General features: G+C 42.9%; 1 protein-coding gene and 1 long non-coding RNA gene across 8 annotated transcripts in view; both read right to left on the bottom strand.

Annotated features, from left to right (window-relative positions):
- The window catches only part of LOC119212835 (protein shisa-6-like), a 59,610-nt gene that overhangs the window by 25,617 nt on the left and 10,678 nt on the right, over window positions 1-23,315 (bottom strand). The window lies entirely within an intron of this gene.
- Window positions 14,051-19,869, bottom strand: LOC119212837 (uncharacterized). The gene is made up of 3 exons (XR_005119845.2): window positions 16,838-19,869; window positions 16,539-16,606; window positions 14,051-16,298 (listed from the first exon to the last, which is right to left on the bottom strand). It is a non-coding gene; the product is annotated as an uncharacterized LOC119212837 (long non-coding RNA).

Genomic DNA, 23,315 nt, shown 5'->3' on the forward strand with positions numbered 1-23,315 from the left:
TTTTGCCGGTCGTGTGATAATTCTCCAGTCACTTTCATCCTCTGAACTACTGTCACGATCTCGGTCCTTCTGTCTTTGCTGCTTCTTCTTGTTAGTAGCGATTTTCACCTTCCTCCTTTCCATCTGCTCTCGTTCAACCTCTTCCACTGGCAGAAAGTCACAGGGCAGTAACAGGTTTCTGTGCAGTACTCTAGTCCTTCCTGGGCCTCTCTCAGGCTCTACAACATAGACAGGACTGTCCTTATGTTTCCTCTCTGTTATCACATGGATTTTGTCCTCCCAATATGATCTGAGCTTTCCGGGTCCCCCTCTGTCCTTGAAGTTCCGTACCAGAACTCTGCACCCTGGCTGTAGCTCAACTCCATAAGCCTTTCGATCATACTGTTTCTTAGTTCTATTTTTCTCCCTTTGAATTGTCTGTGATGCCAGCTCGTATGCCTCCTGCATTCGCTTTCTCCACTTACTTGCATATTCACTGTGAGAAGCGCTCTGGTCAGCTGGTTTCAGACCAAACATCACGTCCACAGGAAGTCTGGGGTTTCTACCATAGAGAAGGTAGTAGGGGGCATATCCTGTTGCTTCACTACGCGTACAGTTGTACGCATGCACCACTTTCGCCAAGGAGGTCTTCCAGTCTGACTTAGCTTCTTCTGTGAGGTTTCTGAGCATGGAAAGGAGTGTTCGATTAAACCTCTCCACCTGACCATTGCCAGCCGGGTGGTAAGGTGTTGTATGTGACCCTTGAATGCCACAGTATTCTTCCAGCTTGGAAAATAACTTATTCTCGAATTCCCGGCCCTGGTCGTGGTGCAACTTGGCAGGAAATCCAAACTTGAGCACAAAGTCACCGAATATTCTTTCAGCTGCAGTTTTTGCTGACTTGTTCGTGCACGCATACGCCTGCGCGAAGCGTGTGAAGTGATCCATCACCACTAGGATGTACTCATATCCTCCTTTGCAGCTCTCCAAGTGCAGGTAGTCTATTGAGACCATCTCGAAAGGATATGTCGTCACAATGTTAACCAATGGTGCTCTGGTTGGCTTGTTTGGACGCTTCCGTTTTAGGCAGCTGCATACATTGGTCACATAGTGCTCCACATCTCTTTGCATATGAGGCCAATAGAACCGATCTCGGATCAGACCGAGCGTCCGCTCCACTCCGAGATGCCCCATTTCCTCGTGTAGCTCCTTATAGATCAACTGGTGGAATGCCGCAGGTAACACGAATTGAGCTCGAATCGCTAACTTCCGATACAGGATACCATCTTCGTCGATATGCAGCTTGTTTCTCTCTCTCTCTAGAGCAGAGACGTCATTACGCCTGTCTCTTCCACCACGATGAGGCCACTGCCCGGTAATGACGTACTCTCTCACCTTGCCAATGACTGGATCGTCTTCTTGTGCTCTTTTTAGCTTTTCTATGGAAAATTCTGCTACTGGAGAAGCTACTCTGTCATTTTCTACGTCATTACATGCAGCAGTGATGGTGACGGGACACATCCAGGGCTCATGCTCGTCGCATTCCAATTGTAGTGCTTGGGTGATGGTTGTGATTACCTTTGGCTCCATTTCCTGTGTACATCGTTGTATGTACTGCTCCATGTCCAGCGGCATCCGTGACAAGCCATCAGCATCTCCATTGACTTTTCCTGGCCGATATTTAATTGAGAAGTTAAAGTCGGCTAATTCTGCAATCCACCTGTGTGTTGTGGCATTCAACTTTGCTGTTGTCAATACATAAGTTAAAGGGTTATTGTCCGTGTAGACAATGAAGGAAGGTGCATAGTACAAGTACTCCCTAAATCTCTCACAGATTGCCCACTTCATGGCCAAGAACTCTAATTTTCCCGAATGAAGGTGGTAATTCGCTTCTGGAGCAGTTAGTGTTCTCGACCCATAACCGATGACAACCAGCTTGCCTTTCTGCCTCTGGTATAGTACAGCACCAAGCCCCTGCTGAGAGGCATCGCAGTGCAGCACAAACGGCTTCTCAAAATCGGGGTAACCTAGGAGTGGTGGACGCAACAGATGCTCTAGGAGCTGGCAGAGTACTTGCTGATGTAGTTCTGTCCAGATTATAGGCTGGCTTGAGGGTCGCTGGTCTGACTTCTTAGATTTCCCTTTGCCGCGGTTTGCGTTTGTGCCTTGAACTTTATTACCTGCCGATGTTTCTGTCGCCAGCAGACTGTACAGCGGCTTCGCTATGCGGGAGAAATTAGGAATATATGGGCGGTAGTAGGACATAAATCCTAACATTCTCCTCAAATCTCCTACAGTCTCAGGCTTGCGGTCTTTTAATGCCTGTACTGGTGCTATTTCTGCCGGATCCATGCAATAGCCATCTTTTGACACTATTTTCCCTAAGAATCTGACTTTGTCTTTAAATACTTCGCATTTTTTTGCGGTCAGTTTTACTCCATGTGTCTGATAACGGCGCAGCACCTCTCTCAAATCTTGAAGATGATCTTCGAAGGTTTTGCTGTGGACAAGATTGTCATCCAAGTATGGCTGCGACGTTTCATCTCTGAGACCTGTCAGGCATTCCTCCATACTGCGCTGGAATTCCGCTGGAGCAGAGGACAAGCCGAAGGGGATCCTTACCCACTCATACAAACCCCATGGTGTAATAAAAGCTGTGAGTGGTTGACTGCTTTCCTCCAGGAAACCCTGATGATAAGCCTTGCCCTGGTCCAGCACAGAGAACCATGCACTCCCACTGAGGCTATTTAGCATGTCTTGTACTCGTGGGATAGGGTGACGATCAGGAATGGATTTTTGATTCAGCTCTCTGTAATCCACGCACAGACGCAAAGTGCCATCCTTCTTGCGCACACAGACAATGGGTGAAGAGTATGGGGACCGGGATTTCTTAATCCATCCTCTATTCAGCAGGTCTTCCAGATACTCTTTCACCTCCTTGTGAAGCGGCTTGGGTACAGAGATGTACGTCCGTCTTACCGGAGTTGTGTCACTCAGTCTGATTTTCAACTGCAAAGATGGGATGCACCCAACATCATTATCGTCCTTTGAAAATGCAGCACATTCTTCCCTTAGTATTTGTTTCACTTTTTCCTGCTGTCCTGCCGTCAGGTGATCTACTGACACTAGAGGGTCCCACAAATCTTGCTTGACTGTGTTCCTATTACCAGCTGGACTGACTTTGGGATCACTAGAACCAACTTTGGTTTCACTACCGCTTGTATGGACTGTGGGATCCTTCACATTAACTGGTCGTATATCCGCTGGATATATTGCTTTTACTTGTTGCAACTGTCCTAGCACCATACGTGGGTTGAGAATAATGGCATGGCCGCTTTCATTAGAGACGGGGATAGCTACTCTAGATAAATTTCCTTTCTGCAGGCGAATGACAGTTTCTGTAATGTTCAAGCCCTCGGGCCACTTTGGGATGTCTTCCGGTTCAAAAAGAACTTCCTGTTTTGTGGATAGGGGACCGGTCCTAACACTACACTTCACCTCTCTGGTCTGCCCTGCTGGAATCACTGTCTTTAGCCTCCCGACTTTCACCAATCCTTCCCGATCATTCTGGTCACGGCCCTGCATCAAATGAATCAACACATCTGCTTTTTTACAGTCTATGGAGAGTGCTTCTCTTACCACTGCAGGTGTTGTTTCTGGATGCTGCTCCATTCCACTCATTACCAGCTGCTCGATTACATTGTAGCCAATAATCGGTGGGTCTGCTACTCCTGGCTCATTGGAGACAAGAACTGGCACGAGTAACTCTTGCTGTGGACCCCTGCTCGACTGCAACTGGAAAGACAACTCGACCCAGCCACCAAAAGGGATGGGTGTTTGATTCGCCGCTTTGCCGACAATAGTCTCATCCTCGCCCAGCAGTTCGCTCATGCTCCGTAGCCGGATCTGTGGGAGACAGGACCTTCTCCACTCTTCGTTAATAATTGTGACCTGTGAACCCGTGTCCCAAAGTGCTTGTGTTGCAACCCCTTCAAAGAAACAGTCCACAATACATTTTTTCCCAATAAGAGCATTCAGCTTGGCCTGGCGACGTAAGGTGAGATGGCTGGCATAGACTGCCCCAAATGTCTGTTCAGGCTTCCCGTTTTCCCCTGAATTTGTCTCGAGCTGTCTGATGCGGTCACACAGAAGCTCTTGCATATTTTCATCTGGATTATTTCGACCTGGATCTAATGATTTTGGGGGTGTGACTGTTTGAATTGCCACAGCCCTGCCGTCAGGTCTCCTTTGCGCAATACAGCCCCTCGAAAGGTGCCCTGTCTGGCCACATTTAAAGCAGTGTTCACATTGATCACCTATTCCCTGCTCCTGACACTGTCTACACCCTCTCTTGGTGCTTACTCTTACTTGGTGTCTGGGCCCTGGTGGGTTTGTTAGGGTTCTCTTTAACTCTGCCATCTCTTCTCTCAGCAACCTGACTGTTTCATGAAGCTCAGCGTCTCTTGAACTGGTTGCAGCCGGTGTTCTCTGACTTTTGTGCTTCATGACTTCCGCTGACTGCTCCTGAACTGCGACTTTGGCTTTGGATGCTCCTTGATGCTGAGAGGAATTCTGCATTTCTGTCTGTAGTTCGTTCACTTTTGGTATTTTGTTACCAATGTTCCTCCTCTGTTTCGCTTGTCTCTCTGATTCAACACTTGCTGCTTCATTCATTCTGTCGATGAGTATTTCATCTGTCACGCTCTGTTCATCAAGATAAGACTTAAGCTGAAACTTAACGTGGTCGCTTAGCAACCCAGTGCTAACTGACCTCAGGAATTTCTTCTGGATGAGCTCAGGACTGTATTGTTCATCAGACTCTCCCTCTCTTGAAGCAAGTAACAGTCTTTCTTTCAGCTCAATGGCTCTGAAGAGGAAGTTCTGAGGGGACTCGCGGCTCTCTTGTGTTATATTCACTAGCCTGTGGTATAAGTCAGTAGGGCTATCTTCTTTAAAGTGCCCCTTTAAAATGGATTTCAACTGTGGCAGGGTGAGGTCACTTTTAATCTCAAGCATATCCCGAATACTCAAACCTGGATTGATGGACTTGATCACCGCTTCCATAACTTCATTTTCACTGTGTCCTTTATTTAGGCCTCTCTCAATCTGGTGCGTCAGATTTGTGTATGAAAGTCTGTCCTTCTGTCCCTTTTCCCCAATCTGGCCACAGATCTTAAATTCTCTCCGGATTGTCATTTCCTGGGGTTTGTCCACAGGTGTGTAGAACAGATTCGGAGAAACTGGGGCTGGGTTTAGAGATGCCATGCTCACTCTTTCACTGAGCCTCGTTACTTGTTCCTGCAGCACTTGACTAGTTAGCTGGAGCTGTGAATATTTTTCCGCCAAACTCACTTCTTCAGCTGCTTGGCTGACTTCTGTTGTCTTTTCTACATTTAGCTCATTAGCAACGTTCCCAGTATCTCCCGTCATTAGCTTAACTTTTCCCAACATTGTCCGGAGAAAGTGCGTTGAAACTTCCTCATCTTCGTCATTAATGACGTCATCCATATGTTCAGTTATTCGTCTGATTAACGCGCGTTTTGTTATGACATCTCCGATCGGAATTTTCGCTCCACAACACACCTCTTTGAGCTGACTCAGCTGCAGCAGCCATAGTCCCTCAGACGCGTCCTCGGCGAGCTGCTCCAGCTCCATCGTCTCCGGTGAGGCCGCGCCTCCGTGGCTGCGTGCGGACGTCGTCATTAAAATCCTCTCCTTGTCAAAACGAGCCCGACGTTAATCATCCCAGCGGTGCCTCCAATATTTGTAGCACACTTGGACAAACGTGACATCCAGGCGTGCGTTGAGTTCGATGAATCTTTTATTTCTTAACGGACAGTGGTAGAAGTGCGCACCAGCGCCAGTTTACAGGTACACTTGTTTTTTTCTCTTCTTCCTTCTTCTCTTACTTGTTTCTCCAAAAACCCGCGAAAAACACCTCCCGCTACCCTTCCTGTACAAGGACCCGTTAGGTGACCTCAGTGCCTGTGTGGGCACCCCTCGTTCTCATCTAATCATATATATATATATACATAGATGTATAATATATAATCAATCCGAGCACAGAAACATATGCCGGTTCCATAAACATAACTAGAAAAATCAAATCAACAGATAATGCAATAGGGGGGGGTGTCCACTTCCTGTAGCAACTCAATCTGGACCCCACATATGCAAATCGGTAAAATAAAATCTGTATTATAGACGTAATGAATGTCCCAGACGAGTCTCAATGTCGAGCCCTGAAGAGGTGGATTTTGATTAGTCATTAGAATGTGTCAGCATCAGTATGCTAGCTGAAACGTTCCTTAAGTCTTAAAGTAGTTTGGCTAATAAGGCCAACACTATCTGTATAAACGATTAGAGTGTCAATCTAAAGCATCCAATGGGTAACATGTAATGACTGGTCTAAGATGGAAATACATACCTCTTTACAGGGTTTGCTTCTCCTCCCTCTGTTCTTTCCTTTGCCCCAGAGAGTTTGGACCTTTTTATTTTACGTTAGCTTGATCCGAGTGTGCCCATTGTTTTGCAACAGACGCAACCATAAGCCAGCAGGGCCGAGATCCTCCTTGTGGAACTGGCAAGCAATGGCAACTAAGTGGCACCTCGTGGCACGTCAGTGGCAAAAAAAGGCAAGTGAGTGGCAATTGCCATTAATTCAGTGGCAAGTCCGGCCCGAGCGTCACAATGGCAGGCTGAGTGGGCCGCGCCAAGTTTTCCTAGAAAACGGCCGTTCTGTGTACGACAGGTCGCTGCCATTAATATGTTTAAATAAAAAATCGTTTTGGTTGCGGGGGGGTTCCGCCGGTGGGAACGGTACGGCGGGTTTCCGGGTGGGTGGATTGTTGTTTTTAGCGTGAGACATTGGATGTGTGGCGTGAGTGCGTGTAGTCCAGCAGAAATATATACATGCAAAATAATCTACAATTTCACTGATGTGGGCCTCTATGATCGTGAGGTCAGAATGCACACAACATTGTACCAAATAATACACACTCGATGCAATTTTCATTGTCGTTTTTCAATAGAGAGAAATTGCCCTTTAATTATGTGTCCATCTTTAATGTACCCAACCCACATAGCTGTAGTTTTTTTCCACCTCAAACACATATGTCTATAATGATGTAATTCATACTGGATGCTGCGTGTTAATGTGGGGGTGTGGCCTCTGTGGCAACTCTGTGGCCTTTGTGGCACATCAGTTGCCTCTGTGGCAACACACACACGGAACACGCCTGTAGTATCTTGGATACTTCCGGTTAAGGTAACAGTCATGTGTTGATGATGTCACCAAGGTGCGCGGTTGTGCACAGAAGTAAAAAATAATAAAGATGGACGCATACAGCGCTGACGACTAATATTGACCTTATCTGGCAGCTTAGACCACATTCAAACAAACTGCTCTTTAATTCATAGCCACACATAAATTGATGTTATTTGCTCATTTCTGAGCTTTAAATGCAGCATTCAAATCTTCTATTGGCAAACTGAATGTGTGTTTCACCCCCCAAACACTTCACCCGGCACACACAAACATACACTACCTTGCCCCTGCTGGGTGTGTTGGATTGCTATTATTCCCTGAGAAAGCTGCTTACATAAACGCGCTGCCAGCACCAGCCCACGATAGCATCCATATTAGATCACAGCATCCTCCATGAATCTTTGACAATGTTGCATCTCACTTACAGTTTCTAAAGACATGGGCACTTAAGAGGGTGTATGAAAGCTAGTGCTGTGCGACTGCTGGTTTGCCTGTAAATTAGTAAAACAAGATGGTGTGTTATGCAAAGGAATAAAATGGGAGGATTTTTGCTGCTTGGCCAAGAGTAGTTCAGATTAATTGGTTCTGGAGCTCTATTTTTCAGTGGCTTTAAGATAGGCATTAAATATTTATCAGAAGTTGGGATAGTAAAGCATGAAAGCCAATCGAGATGTCATTAACAAAAGCAGCATACAAAGTTGCCAGAGTTTACCAGACTTCTAGCTGGAAAGAAATGTCTCATTAACTGCATCTCATGAAGCAATCCCCCAGCTCAGATAGAGGATGGAGAGCGAGCAAAAGAAAGATTAAGGGAGTGAATATGAGAGCAAAGATTCAATAAATACAGGGAATGTCTTATTTCAGTGCTTCACACAGTATTTGTGATCAAAGTAGAAAATACTGTTACATTCAATAATAATATGATTCTTGAAATAAATTAAATGACTGAATGAAATAAAATAATCATTTCAAATATCATATCTCATCCCCTGTCCACAGTTCATTATGGAGGATAATACTGCAGGAGAGAGAGAGAAAAAGAAGGAGGGATAGAGGAGGCACAAATTGGATAACCTCAAATACAGCCTGTCTAGTTGCATTCAACTTAATATCGTTTTGTTTTGTTTTTCTGGACAGCTAACCTTTGTCTGTGTTTTGGATGGGCAACAGTGACATTTGCCTTAACCCTGATGAACTTCCCAGTGGTGCCGACCCAAGCAAAGGCCAAACCTTAAATAAAACATTTGAAACGGACATTGTAAGAGGCGTGTCATCAGAGACAGCCTCCCAATACTGTCATGACCCGACTCGAAGGGGATGACAAACACGGGAGAGACACAATGCAAAGATGATATCAAAATATATTTATTTAAGTAAAGTAACGAATCCGAAAGTAAAACAACTATGAGGTGTGTACGTCAGTAGTTTCAGTCATGTCAGTGTGGGTGCTTGATCATGTCGGAGGAGTGTTGTGAACATAAATTAAACGCCAAAAGACACAAAATAAAGGTGCGGACGCTGGCCAGGGAAACCAGCGACCGCGGCAGGCAGGAACCATGCGCTCTTGTACTCCCAGAACGCCCCAGCTGCTCCCAATCCAGTTGATGGCATTACCTCTGGGAAACAGACAATGACGTCACGACATGAGCCAATAGGCAGGCCCGTCACAATACCCATTGCTTTCAGCATCTCCAGTCAGATATCATCAATTTGCCATTGCAGAGTTGTTTGACTATACCTCAGTGATAGCATAGTAGTTGGATTCAGGAGTTCCTTCGAAAAGTTCCTACGACTTGATTTTCATTGGGCTAGTTGTAACACTATCTTGTAGGGCCATGGGAATTACTATTCTGGTGCCCTGCAGTACAATGCAAGATGCATGTGGTTTTGTTAGTTCACTACTAACTTTTCTGAACTGTTTTATTATCTGAGCTCTAAGCTATTGAAGGATTGGGTCTGAGAGTGTCTCTGCCTTGATATCTGTGAGTATCATGGCTTTAGGTGTAGCTTGACTTGCAATGAAGTTAAAGTACTCCTCTCCTACCTTTGCTGCACGAGTACTGTCACCTGACAATTTGGGATTACGATATATACAGTCAGCTGGGTTGTCGGTTACCTTTCCTTTGAAATCTACAATCTCGGTTTTGCCAGTGCTTCACACACATCTATCAATAAATGACTTCTTCAGCTCCCAATTCAACAGCACAATCTGGCTCAGCATGGGATCCAGTCTCTAGTCATTACAGCCAGTTGATTCTAAAATTGTTAACAGTGGAGCCATAAGAATAATGCACACAAAAGCAGACTGTGTGGGTGGACTGCCTTCACGTAGGAGATAATTATAGAAAAATGCTGGGTTTTTCATAATCAACAGCCAGGCATTTAGGAAAATAAAGGGTTCTTAAAGGGGGACAAAGGGCCCACCGTTGCAATTTAATTATCATCTTGCTGGAATTTTACAAAGGGAACATAAAAGATAATTTCATGACTATAGAGGATTGGTTTCATTAGTAGAAATGTTTATACATAACAGTGTTTCCCACACATAGACTATTCTGTGGCGCACCGCCACAGATTCAACACCGGCCGAGATTAGCGATTAGCCTTGCGATCAAGAAAGTTCACGTTATGTGTCCATCTTTAATGTACCCAACCCACATAGCTTTAGATTTTTTTCCACCTCAAACACATCTGTAAAATGATGTAATTCATACTTATGGACATAACTATGTAGTCATATAGTCAGATACGGACAAAAGGGTAATATTGCCGTGTATAATCAATGCTATGATTTTGCCATGTCGTTTTCATCAATATTGTGCTGTGGGTTAATACAAATATGAATGCCGTTTGTTAAGTGTTCAAAAATCTGGGCAGGAACAAGCTGGTAAAAAGGGAACCTTACAGATGTTTTATTTATTACTATAATAGATAAATGTTCCAGTATCTTATTTGTGGTATTGTATCGAGTATCGAAATATTGTGCCAGGTATAGTATCAAAATCAGAATTTTGGTATCGGGACAACCCTATGCTGTACAAATTAATATTGAACAATTGATTCCAGTCCAGTGGTCAGTCGTCGCCGTCGCCCTCCCCCCCCCCGGTCAGCCCCCCACCCAGGTCAGCCCCCGCACATTGACGTTGGATCTGTGGGAAACACTGAATAAGACAGAGGAGAGAGTTGAATTGAAACCCTGACATATTTGAAAGTTATGTTTTTGGTTTCTCATCTTCCTTACTGGTTAATTTTGACCTTTAGGGATTTGGGATTGATTCCCGGCACAGTTCTTTTTTTTTTCTCTTCTCTTTTTGACCCGCGTGTCCGGCTGACATCTGCCCCCCCGACATGCAAGGGGAGGCGAAGGCCCGTTCATCGCTGCTCACACCTTTAATTATTATTATTTTAAATATCCAAACCAACATTACCCTTTCCTAAATTCTTTGTGCTTTCCCTCCCCACTGGCTTCTGTGGATGGTGGTTCTATCTGATGGTGGTTGTCCCTGCAGTGGTCCTGCCGTACACTCAGCTTACTACTCACAATTATTTGAATCATTTCTGTTATAGGAACTTAATGTATTATACATCTTTTATATTGTTCATTCTGTACACATGACATCCCTTGCTGTCTGTCCATCCCAAGATAGGCATCCCTCCTCTGATGTTCTCCCTAAGGTTTCTTCCCCATGGAGGGGTTTTCATTTTTTGGGGAGTTCCTGTGCCGGGTTTCGGGCAGAGGATGTCGCGTGTTTGCAGACTGTAAAGCCTTCTGAGGCGAATTAGTAATTTGAGATTTCGGGCTATACAAAATAAAATGAATTGAATTGAATTTGTTGGGATTTAGTGAGCAGCAACAGACTTCTTTCAGATAATAGGGCAAAATTCAATATAGCTATTTAAAACATTTCAGAAAATTGCTTGTAGTCATGATCACAGCAATTGTAATTAATTTTATATCCTGACAAATTGTACTGGAGGGGGCTAGTACTATTCGAACATTAGGGGGCGCTATAGTGATTCTCTGTATTTTTTGCATTTACAAACGAACAAACTCCTCAGAGAGTTCAAAACCAGGCAAGTTGATCCTGACAACCGTGGGGTCAAAAGTTATTAAAATCAAGAGTTCATCTAACCTCCTGTCATTGCAACCCTTCTCTGCAAGGAGGGCTAACAATGCATGGTGCTATTTATTAAGGAACTGGGTAAAGAGCTTGTCATGCCACATATGAAAAGGCTCATGGAGAGCAATCTTGCCTTGACTGAATGGGGGTGATCAAACTTATTTTAGTGACGTTTTGATCATTGATTTACAACAAGTCCTCTGTCGTAGAGGTTTGACTTGATGCTTAGGAATCTGTAGACCTGGGTTTGATTCCTGGTTAAGGCACTTACGTTTTTTTTCCTCTTTTTGACCCGCGTGTCCGGCTGACCGCTGCAAGGAGAGCAGCGGTCAGCCGGAGAGGCAAGGAGAGGCGAAGGCCCTGCTCGCATCTTTCATTTTTATTAGAATGGGACTAACTAGCTAACACTAGTTAATGTAACTATGACCTATGGAAAGCTAGATTAATAGCTACTTGAGCAGAGAAAAAAGTCTCTGTGTGTTGATATTACAGCTGTGGTGTTCTTTCTTGACATAGCTTTTGCTTATTTTGCATGTGAGCATGCCCCACTGATTAGCTGCCCGCCATTCAGAACTGTTATAATACACCAGCTAAACCTGTCCAGGGCAACAGCGTCATCTTGGAAGTGTAGCACCAACCTTGTGGTTCCCTCTCAGGTAATCACTGTTAGCTGTGACAGTCCCCTGACAGTAGTTTGTACTGTTCGTGCCGCTAACCCAGTTAGCAAGAAGCCATTGGCTTGTCGATATGTTGAGCTATAACCTGTTTTTTTAATATTATATTTTATATTATATTCATCATATTTATCAGTAATGTGTCGAGGATAAACGGTTTTGCCAGTCTTAATATTGCAGCTAAAACCGGACAGAACAACTCACACTGACGTGCAGAAGCGCGCATTCAGCTAGTAGCAGATGACAAGTAAACTAGTGAGTAACTAGGACAAATTTGATTTCATGGTAAATGAGTTCTGCATCACACATTTTATTTTCCATCTTTGTTGGTACAGTGGTGACCGTATGAATCAGTTACTCACCAGAGCGTCTTTTTTCCCTGCGTACCTACAATAGCAAAGGTTTTCACTGGCAGATGCCTCATCAGCCTAGAGTGATAATTATACGGGCTGGGAATGATGATATTGCTTGTGGGCTGAATCATTACAGCATCCGATTCGGTAAGAGAAATAAGAGTGTTTCACATTCAAAGAGAAGCACTAAGACTCAGAAAGGCTCTTTTTATACCATGTCACCAGGTTCTTCACTAAAGGTAAACAGAAAGGAGAAATTAGAGGCAAACAGCGGTCAGCAGGCAATAGCAGTACCAAATGGTCGACGCTTTATCCAAAGCGACTTACATTATCAGGGCCGGCGCTAGCCATTTGGGTGCCCTAAGCACAAATGCTTGGTGGTGCCCCCCCCAACCAACGAACCAACCAACCACCACCACCAAAGGAATAACAACCATTCAGAATGTCTTAGTTAGGTTCTCTTTATTCCCCAAATAACTTCTAAACATAAATAATTTACATAAACAAACATGAAAAGAAATACATTTATATAAAAGATAAAATTATAAATTATAAATACCAAATACCACCACAATTACCAAAAACACAGATTTGGAACTGAACATTGTAAACGCAGAAAGTATTCAAGTATATAACCGTGTAAGTAATAATGTGCACATTTCTTCAGTAAGTACAAATAATAATAATAAAGTGCAAACTGCACAGTAGAATTTACTTTACCATCTCTATAAAAGAGACCATTCTGCTATCCGATAGAACAATATTACAAACATTTTCACTACCATCAGTTGTCAAAGGCCCTACAGAGGCACACACCTGCATTTCCTAGCTGCAAAATCAGCTCTCAGGTCATATGACAGTTTCTGAGCCACGTCCCATTGATGCTGATGACAGCCAGACCACTTAAACGTTCCTGCCCCATTGATGAGCGCAGGTACGTTTTGATTAGTTTGAGCTTTGAAAAGCTTCGCTCAGCAACTGTGACAGGGAGAGTCAGTGCAATACGAAGCAATCCACAGATTGGGATATGCCTCTTGAAGCCGATTGTTATGCGAAAACGTAAACGATACCATGAAAAACAAATGATAACAGAAACGGTAACAGAAACTTCGGGCGGCCCGCGGACGAGTACCGACTACGACCCACCGGCGGTCCGTGCGGACATTATGAGCGCGAGTACATGTGGGCAGCCGGCCGCCCGGTGACCGCTAGTAACGGTCCTCACGAGACAAAGTTCGGGGACCCCTGGTTTAAAACATTGTCTTAGCTGAGAGCGACGCGCGAGCATCATCCCGCTGTCTCTTTTTCCGCCCCCGACTCTTGATGCCTTTTCGAAGCCGTTTCAAAGCTGTCTGCCACATTTGAGATTTGAGGCATAATGGAACAAACCACTGGGAGGTGGGGGGAGGGGGGGCGCACAGGAGGTTCCCCTTTTTCTCCACTAATTTGGTCTAGGCCTATTACTTTTTGACTTTGTATTGATTTTGCATATTAACATGCTTTAGACATATTTTATTTGTTATTTATACTAGTAGCCTACTGTGATGATTTTTCACGTCCCAGATTTTTTGGTGCCCCCCCAGGCACTTGGTGCCCTACGCGCAGCGCGTGATGTGCGTGTGCGGAGCGCCGGCACTGTACATTATAAGCCATGCGTTACATTTTTCCTGGGGAGCAATTAAGGTTGGGTGTCTTGCTCAGGGACACATCGATATGGCACATGGAGCAGCTAGGATTCGAACCACCAATCTTGCGGCTCCCAGCGCATCACACTATTCATAAAATCAATAATTGCGTGCCATGAAAACCAATTTCCCTTCTTGCAACAAGCAGATTTAAAAGTTGGGCTTAGAGAGGTATTGAAGTACACCACACGCCAAGTCAGGAAAGGAGGTTTTGTATGAAGTAATCAGTTCTCCGATGCTAGCTTGGCTGCATTTCAACAAGACTGACATATGGAAAAATAATCAAAATAGAAGCATTCAACCAATAATGGCTGGAAAGCTGCATTTTGAATACACTGTTGAATTTGCATGCTAGCTGTCAATCCACATTCCTCTATGGGGTAGAACTTTGAGAATCCCTGCCGTTGATGTAGCTGAGCTCTTAAACAGAAATATGTGACAGTTATTATGCTTTTTAAGTTCTTTCGGTCATGACCCATCCTTCATAAACATGATTTCTTACTCCATCTTACTCCATCAAAATGTTCACTGTCTTCTACACATGTTTTGTTTGAAATAATCATTTTTGTTTTTACTTGTAGCTCATATACATTGTCTTCATATCCATCTCACCGCATTGAAGCCAGTGATTACAGAACAATCAGAATATTGTCAGTGCTGTCAAAGGTTGCAGAGAAATTTATCTTTCTTAATTCTAGCACTTTTTAACTATATTGTATGCAGTTTGCCTTTAGAACTTGAGTAATATCAGTTGCAGGGTCACTACTAGTAGTAGTATTTTAGTACTACTACTAGTAGGGGTCATTTTAGTATTAATAGCAGTTGCATACTTGTATTATTAGCTTCAGTGTTGGTAGTAGATATTAGTAGTAGTTTTTTATTATTTGGGTTTTATGATGTTGGTCTGTTGACAGAAAGCATAGCTGCGTCATGTGACTTCAGTTATCTAGTTATCAGTTTAGCTATTATGGTTCAGCTGTGTGATACAAGCAGACAGACTGCAGCGCGTGTGTGAGTATCAACAGTAACGGGCAAGAGCGCAAACTTTTTGACTCATGGGACACAATGGGTTCAAAAATTTGACAGACGCGCCGGGCAAGGAACAAATAGATGAAGTGTTTGTGCAAGCTAATATATATGTGAAAAATCCTTACATTAAAGGATTTGCAATTTAACAAATTTACAAGGGTGTAAAGCTCCGCCGACTTCATGCGAACGTTTGTTGTCTTTGTCTGTATACTCGCAATGCTTTTGAAATGGCCAACGTAAAGTTCATGGTCCTTCATTGTTTACACTGAGAAATTTCTTGTCCAAACAAAAGAGACCCCCCCTCGGTGGCCCGAGCCATTCCATATTATCATTCTGATTGTCACGGTTTGGGTTCTTGCCTTGTTTTATTTTGTAGTTTCATGTCTCTTGTGTTCCTGGTTAACTTCACTTCCTGCCTTGTCCTGTCTTCCCTTGTGATTGTCTGCCGTGCCTGATCGTTTCCAGCTGTGTCCAATCACCTGCACCTCCCTTGTGTATTTAAGCCCTGTGAGTCTCTTGTCTCTTGTCGCGTCATTGTCTACTGTCGTCTACAGGTCCTGTCGTAGTTATGCCACGTAAGTCATAGTTCATGTTGTTTTCTTTGCTAAGATCTTTTTCCCTCCTTCCCCTTTTTCTTGGGTGGAGTGGTTTCGAGTTTGATTTTTGATTCCTTGACAATTAAAGTCCTTTTATTTTTGTAAAACTCCACGCCTGAGTCCTCCCTCCTTGCCTGTGACCTGCCAGTACTGACCCTGATATAACATTATAGGTACACTATGTTCTATGTATTACACTGTACATTTATATTTGATAAATGTACTACGAGCAATATAATGGTCTCAGAACATTTTATTTTTTAGTCAAACTAAAATTTGAAATACTATAAAATGTAGGCCTATGTGCTATGAGTGCAAAAGTGAAATGAACAATAAATATAAACAAACTAAAAATAAATAGGTAAAAATAGAAATTTCATCCATCCTGTTGTTTGGGAAAGGTGAAATCTGGATTGGTATGATTTGGTCCTCTACTGACTAATTCAGTTCCCACTATCCCAGACAGGGTTGGCCAGTCAGCAGGATCAATTGGTTCTCCCCTGACTGACTCTTGGATATCAGAACTTGTTGGGTAGACAGTGTGTGCAGGCTGTAGTGTAGAATTAGGGCAGGTTGTGTCTGTTGCTCCTTCACCTGAAGGCAAATACATACAATTGATGTACATCTATTAAAACAGATACATTATGGCAATAGGCAATACAATGACTGATTTTCAACAGGCAGTAAATCTAAATATTTTTTTCTTCTGTTAACAAGATCAGTGGTGTTTAATAGGGTAAACAATTATTCAAACATTTGAAATAGGTGTAAATAAATCATTGTTTTGTAAGCTTTTACGTGTAAAGTCAAATAAAGATTATTAAATAGACTTACCTGCTGCATGCTCTGTGTTTCACTGGCTGCTGTGCTACGTGTGATCCTACATGTCTCGTCACCTGCAGCTGTATTTAAGCACAGAGAATAACCAGATCAATGAAGTTTTTTAAAATGATGAAACAATCAAGAATGGGGTTGAAAGTCGTTTACAATCAATGGAAGTGTGAGGTCATATTTTGAGTGAATGGAACTATTACAGATTATAGCTTTATTAATATGCATTTATAGACTGCTACTTCTTCTACTAAAACTATTACTACCACCAATATACTGTAAACTATAATAAATAAACTTACAAGGTTCAGAGAGAGGTGAACCTGGGGATCAGCTTTTCTTTAGGAGGTGAGGGTCTCTGCAAAAGTTTCTGGAGTGCATCTGGCAATTTTAAAATATAAAATAATATTAGCATTCAACACCACATTACACATTTATTCACATGTATCTACTATTTGTATTACTATAAATACAATCCAGACAACATATTGTGTGGAATGCATTTTTATACCAGATTGTACATTAAAATAGAATACCTTTTGTTGACAAAATTGTTCAGTAATAATACTACATTTTATTTATAGACTGCTTTACATGGTACTCAAAGACACTTTAAAGTAAAACCAGCACAGATATAGCACAAACGGATAAGTAATAAAACCAACAGATAAACCAGACATATTAAATGCAATTAAAGAAAATAAAAAAGTTACTATCGGGTGAAAAATGTAAGATGTGGAAAGCTAATCTGATGAGATTGGCTCGACATTAACGATTTAAGGCACTTGTCATTTGGAGAAGTAACGTTAAGTTAACGTTACATCAGCGTTTCACTTGTCTGTGAACAAAAGTCTGGGTACAGCTTAATCACATTTATTTAGGCACGTTTCCCTTTGACAATGAAGATGAGTTGTAATATTGTTCAAATAAAATAGGTAATTAAGGTGTTTGAACATGTTTAAAACATTTAACGTTACACAATTTGTGATATTTAACGTTAACTACCTAATGTTAAATTTAAACCGTTATAAATTATGGCAATAATGGCTTGCTTGCTAGGTACGAAGCTGCTGACACTGGCTAATGTCACTTATGAACAATGTATTCGTTTCAAATCGGTAAAATAAAATCAGTATTTTGGAGGTAATGAGTGTCCCATACAAGTCTCAATGTGGAGCCCTGAAGAGGTGTATTTTGATTAGTGATTATAATGTGTCAGCATCAGTATGCTAGCTGGAAGGCTCCTTAAGTCTTAAAGCAGTTTGGCTAACAAGGCTAACACTAAATGTGTAAACGACCACAGTATTAATCCTAAAGCATCCAATGTGAGATGGAAATACATAACGTTACCTCTTTACAGGGCTTTCTTCTCCTCCTGCTGCTTTTCTTCGTTCCTTTGCACCGGAGAGTTTGGACTGATTTTACGCCCATTGCCTTGCAATGCACGCAACCATAAGCTCTGCTGCACGTGATCGCCACGCCCCCCCCCAAACACATATAACATTTAACATTTATGTTCATTTGTTTTAATCATGGTTTTATTTCACCTGGGTTTTATTTCGTTAATCATAGTTGTTGGGAGAAAGATATGTTATGCTAGAGGGCGCCCCACACGAATTTGGCGCGGAGGGGGCCTAGGTTGCCAAAAAGTAGGGCCGACACTGGCTGTGACTATATTGTGTGAATGTTACTGATGGGCAGTTGGCACTGTGTATGGTAGGTCCTGTCGTTAGTGTATGAATGTAGTGTTAAAGAGCTTTGTGTACAAGTCCGTTTACTATTTTCCCAAGCTGGCTACCGTCGTCAGAAAACTGAGCAGCCAGGTCTGCATGAACATCTCCGCTGGCTGACTAGCCCCGAGCAGTCGAGTCTTCATCTCCACGCTCATCGGTCTCTGAAGTTCCGCGGCTTTAGCCTGCTAGCAGGCAAACTGAGACAGCTGGGCTAAACCAACAAACCGCACAAGAATAACCGCTTCCCCCACAGCGACCGAACGGTCTGGGTTTGTGGATGATGTAATCATGACACTTTAACAACCGCTGTACGGGGTCCATACGTTTCCCATGTCTGTTTGGTGCATGCAAGGGGAAAAAAAGTATTGTGACTTGGTCATCACGAACATTTTCGTCTCGTCTCGTTAACGAAAGTTAGAATATATTTAGTCATAGTTTTTATTTTTTTAAAGATACATTTATGTCTCGTCTCTTATCTCAGTCATGTAAAAAGGTTGTTAATGAACATTTTTTGTCATAGTTTTTGTTGTGTACAAGCTGCCTCAAGCTACATAGGCTACCCTAGGGATCGGGCGCCGGACTTCACTACCTTGTGGAGTGGGGACAAAGACTTGAGGCTTGAGGCTTCCTACCTCTCAAACGACAAGCCGAAAACACCCCACTCCATGAATGACCTTCGCCTGGCAGGCAAGCTGAACAAGTTCTACTGCAGATTTGATAGTCAATGTCCTGACTCCATCTATCACAGCTCCACCAACCACCCCCCTCCCCCAGCCCATTAGGGGCTCACACCTCTCTATCAACCTCCCCTTTCCCACCTCACCAGCAACGAACCTCTCTATTCTGGGGACAATCCCTGCACCCTGAAGCATTATGCTGTCTTGGGTGTTCAGTCATCCTTTATTTTTTGAACTAACTCATAGCTGTAGATTACTAACCCTTAGCATTATATTTTATTTTATTCCTTGCACAACTGTTATGCACTAAACACCAAGTCAAATTCCTTGGGCGACTTCGGGAAGTTGCGTAGAGTGCGCCAAAGTCGACGCAATTTCGGGAGAAACGCGCTGCTCAATTGCAGATTTGCATCTCTCCAGCGTCATCGCGTCTGTGGATAGATTTGTATGTAATCCTGTCGCGCAAAACGCTGGCGACGCCTTCGGTGTGAACGTAGCATCAGGCTTCTCAAGCCAAAAGTACACTGTGGGATTTCATAGCTATACGAGTATGACCAGCACAAGCACGCTATTATAATTTTTATGACGGAATGCTTTTCAGCATTTTGTTTTGACCCTGACTGAACACAAGTAAAGAACTTTGATTGGGTTTCTATTTCAGAGTTGTGCTTTTGGATTCTAGTACCTGTAATCCTTACATATTACTCATTACGAAAAATAAAAACAATGCTACATTTGTCATCAGCACTGTAGCCAGACTGACGGAGTCACAGCTTTTTGTGTATTCCCTTAGAACTCATCATTAATGACTTAATGATAAGATTCTAACTCTTATGTAATGTGAAATAATTTCCTTCAACCATCTTCAAATTGAACATTACAAGAATATGATATCCAACTGGAAAAAAACTGTATGGCACTGGACTCTAACAATAATACATTTGTTATTAAAGGTAAATGTATAACATTGCCAGTTTTTTTTGCCAGTTTTTTTCTCTTTAGTCTTCATATAAACTTGCTATCTGTTATACCGAACCAACAGTGACACTTCAGTTCTAGTGTTATGATATCTCCACTGGTAAAATTGGAAAGGAGTTTCCCATCACTGAGTGTACATTCATTTATTAGAGTCCTCTCGATGAAGGAAATTGGCTGGCATATAGCATTTTGAGAGGCTTTTATTTTGGGATGGTGCATCAGAATGTCTTGGTTATCACCAAGTCACATCATGGTGATGTGTACTCTCTGCCTGAAGTGGAATTGCTGTGTAACTTTTATTGGTAATTGGCTCATGTATGGTATTTTGAGAGGTTTGAATTTTGGAATGGTAAATCATATGTTGACAGAAAAGGCCTAAGACAATGATAATGTTAAAGAAGTTTGCAAACAGCATTCCTGCCATTGCTTCACACGGTTAACGACCACTGACTTGCGAACGCTTCGTTTGGCGGCCGCAGGCGTCCTTGGCTGCATTTGTAACCGTCCGGCCAGTGCCCCGACGTGCAAGGAGTAGCGAGAACTCGTCTAACGCTGCTCGCAGCTTTACTCATTCATTGACTTTCATTATACTTCTCTTAATTGGCCTCCATTGTGCTCACATAGAACACACACCAGCGTTTGTGGTCTAGCATAATCATCATTACTTGATGCTGGGGTTTTCTTGGCTTTGTCTAACTTTGTGTTGTTAAGCAACATCCTGCAGTTCTCATGATATTATGCTCTGTTTTGTCCTGTATGTGGAGTCCTGTATGCCACTACCATTATCAAGTGTCGTAGGGTCGAATTTGATGGGCAGTGCACTGAGTGAGTGAAATTGGGTAATATTCCTTGTAGGGTTGTCACGATACCGAAAATATGACTTTGATACAATACCTGCCAAAATATTTTGATTCTCATAACCTTTTGATACGATACCACAAATACTGGAATATTTATCTATGATAGTAATAAATAAAACATCTGTAAGGTTCCCTTTTTACCAGCTTGTTCCTACCCAGCATTTTGAACACTTAACAAACTTAACAAATGGCATAGTTGTAGCCCACAGCAAGATATTAGTGAAAACGACATGGTAAAATCATAGCATTGATTATACACTGCTATGTAGGCCCATTGTATCTAACGAAATGACTACAGTTATTTCCATAAGTATGAATTAAATAATTTTACAGATGTGTTTGAGGTGGAAAAAAACCGAAAGCTCTGTGGGTTGGGTACATTAAAAATGGACACATAACTAAAGGCCAATTTTCCCCCTTTATTGAAAAACGACAATAAAAATTGCATCAAGTGTGTATTATTTGGTACAATTCTGTGTGCATGGCGCACAGATGCGCCATTTAACATCAGCGAGGTTGTAGATGAACCAGCGCGGATTTTTTTTGGCGTGAGACATTGGATGTGTGCCGTGAGTGTGTATGAAAACCTGCAAAAGCGTGTGTGTCACACAGGGGAACCGTGAGAGATAGCCGTGGCTAAGCTTGACAACTTTAACACAGTCAAACATCAAGCAAGTGCAACACTAGACCAAGCAGACGTCCTCTTTTACCCGGACATTTCCTCTTTTTGAGCAACCATGTTCCTGCATTTGCCCCGTTTGATTTGTTTATTGGGTATTGTGTCGTGTGTGATTTGTAGATCATCCAGATAATTGAAACCTGAAGTAACTGCTCTACACGTGGAAACATTTAATATCAGTACCAGAAGCAACGAGTCTCGACCACAAACAAATAACTATAACTACTCATATCATAGAACAATTGCACTGTGAAAAGTTACCTACTTCCGGTTCAGCAGCTACGGTTTGTATTTACGTTTTACACGAAAAAACCCACTGCCCGTTTATGGTTTCTATTTTAAAACGAGAAAACGATGGCATTTCCGTATTCTCACTTTGTCGTTAAAAAGGTGATACTCTTTCATAGTGCTCAGTTAGGGAGTCACTGTCTTGTCCTGGTTGAGGTCAGAGGGCCAAGCAGGACGGGGTTTAGAGACACACCAGACATCACACAACACTCACACGCTTTGTTTGATTATGTTTACATTCGGTTAGGAGACCAAACATTGGATGTGACCGGATCCTGTGTTGAGGGGGGAGGAACAGCTCCTCCTTTGCGCCAGTTTAGGGGCCAATAGAAATCTTTCTAACAAGAATTATAAAACATGATGTTCTTCCAGCCTGTGTGCTGCCTGAACTGCTCCAGCCTTTGCAAACGCAGCGCTGTTACTTGACCTGTGATCTGACAAATAAATCTACCAGAACGAGAGAAGTCGTTTGGCTGAATTATTCCAGACGTCCCCAATTGGGCTTCCAATTTTTCAACACATTCGTTCGGTGCATTTGATCGTTCATTCTTGCAAAAGGAATTAGCAAAAGGTACACAGACCTATCAGTCTTGAAATGAGCATGACACTCTGTCTTCTTTAAAAGCGTAAACACTTGTAGTCTGGAGATAAACTGCTATTGGCCTACACTGCTGGGGGACATCCTAGGACACACTGAGCTTCCCTCTCTCTCTCTCTCTCCTTCTATAAGAATTCACATCTCTTTAATGCACATCAATAATTGTGCTACTCCCCCAGAGCTTGTGTGCTCTCTTGCCTCACAGGTTTCCATGGATCATGGTTATATCTGGACCCTGTTCTTGCCTCACATCACGGCCATGCTGACGCGATCATCATAAATATTAATCACATTACTTTTAATGGCAACATAAACCATCCTTACTAACTTTGCTGCTTTCCTGAAGTTTTTGTGCTTCCCTCCTCACAGGTTTGGAGAGTTATTTTGGCCGGCAGTCCTTTTCGGCGTCAAACAATAAATGTGTTTAATCGAAAAAAATAAAATAAATAACGCCAGAATTTGACAAAATACTGTGATCAGAATTTTGGCCATCCCAGCCCTCATGGCCTGTATAATAACTGGAGGAGCCAGCTTGAACCTTGTTACCGTGAATCGTATAATAGTGGCCGGGCTTCAGATAGTAGCCGGGGGCGCGGTCGAACGGACAAATAAAGGCCGGGCCCCAAATACAGGCCGGGGCCACCTGCTCGTGAACTGGGTAGTCGCTGCCTGGGAGAAGCTGGACAAGGACATGATCCAAAAGTGCGTCAAAGTTTGTGGACTGACGCTGAAAGATGACGGGAGTGAAGATGATCTCATTCATTGCTTCAAAGCGGGACAGGCATGCGCCGCTGGTAGGGATGCGCTGGCGCAGCTCCGGCAGCGGAGGGAGGAGAACCGCACGCAAGTAGCCCAGAATGAGGAGAACGAGGAGGACACTGCAAATAAAGCGCTATACGCGATAAACTTAAGACTGATACTATGGTTTATTACTGATTCATTTCTAAATGGTTAGTCTCCAGAAAGT

The sequence above is a fragment of the Pungitius pungitius genome, chromosome 21 (assembly GCF_949316345.1).
Source record: "Pungitius pungitius chromosome 21, fPunPun2.1, whole genome shotgun sequence".
In the NCBI taxonomy this organism is placed as follows: Eukaryota; Metazoa; Chordata; class Actinopteri; order Perciformes; family Gasterosteidae; genus Pungitius; species Pungitius pungitius.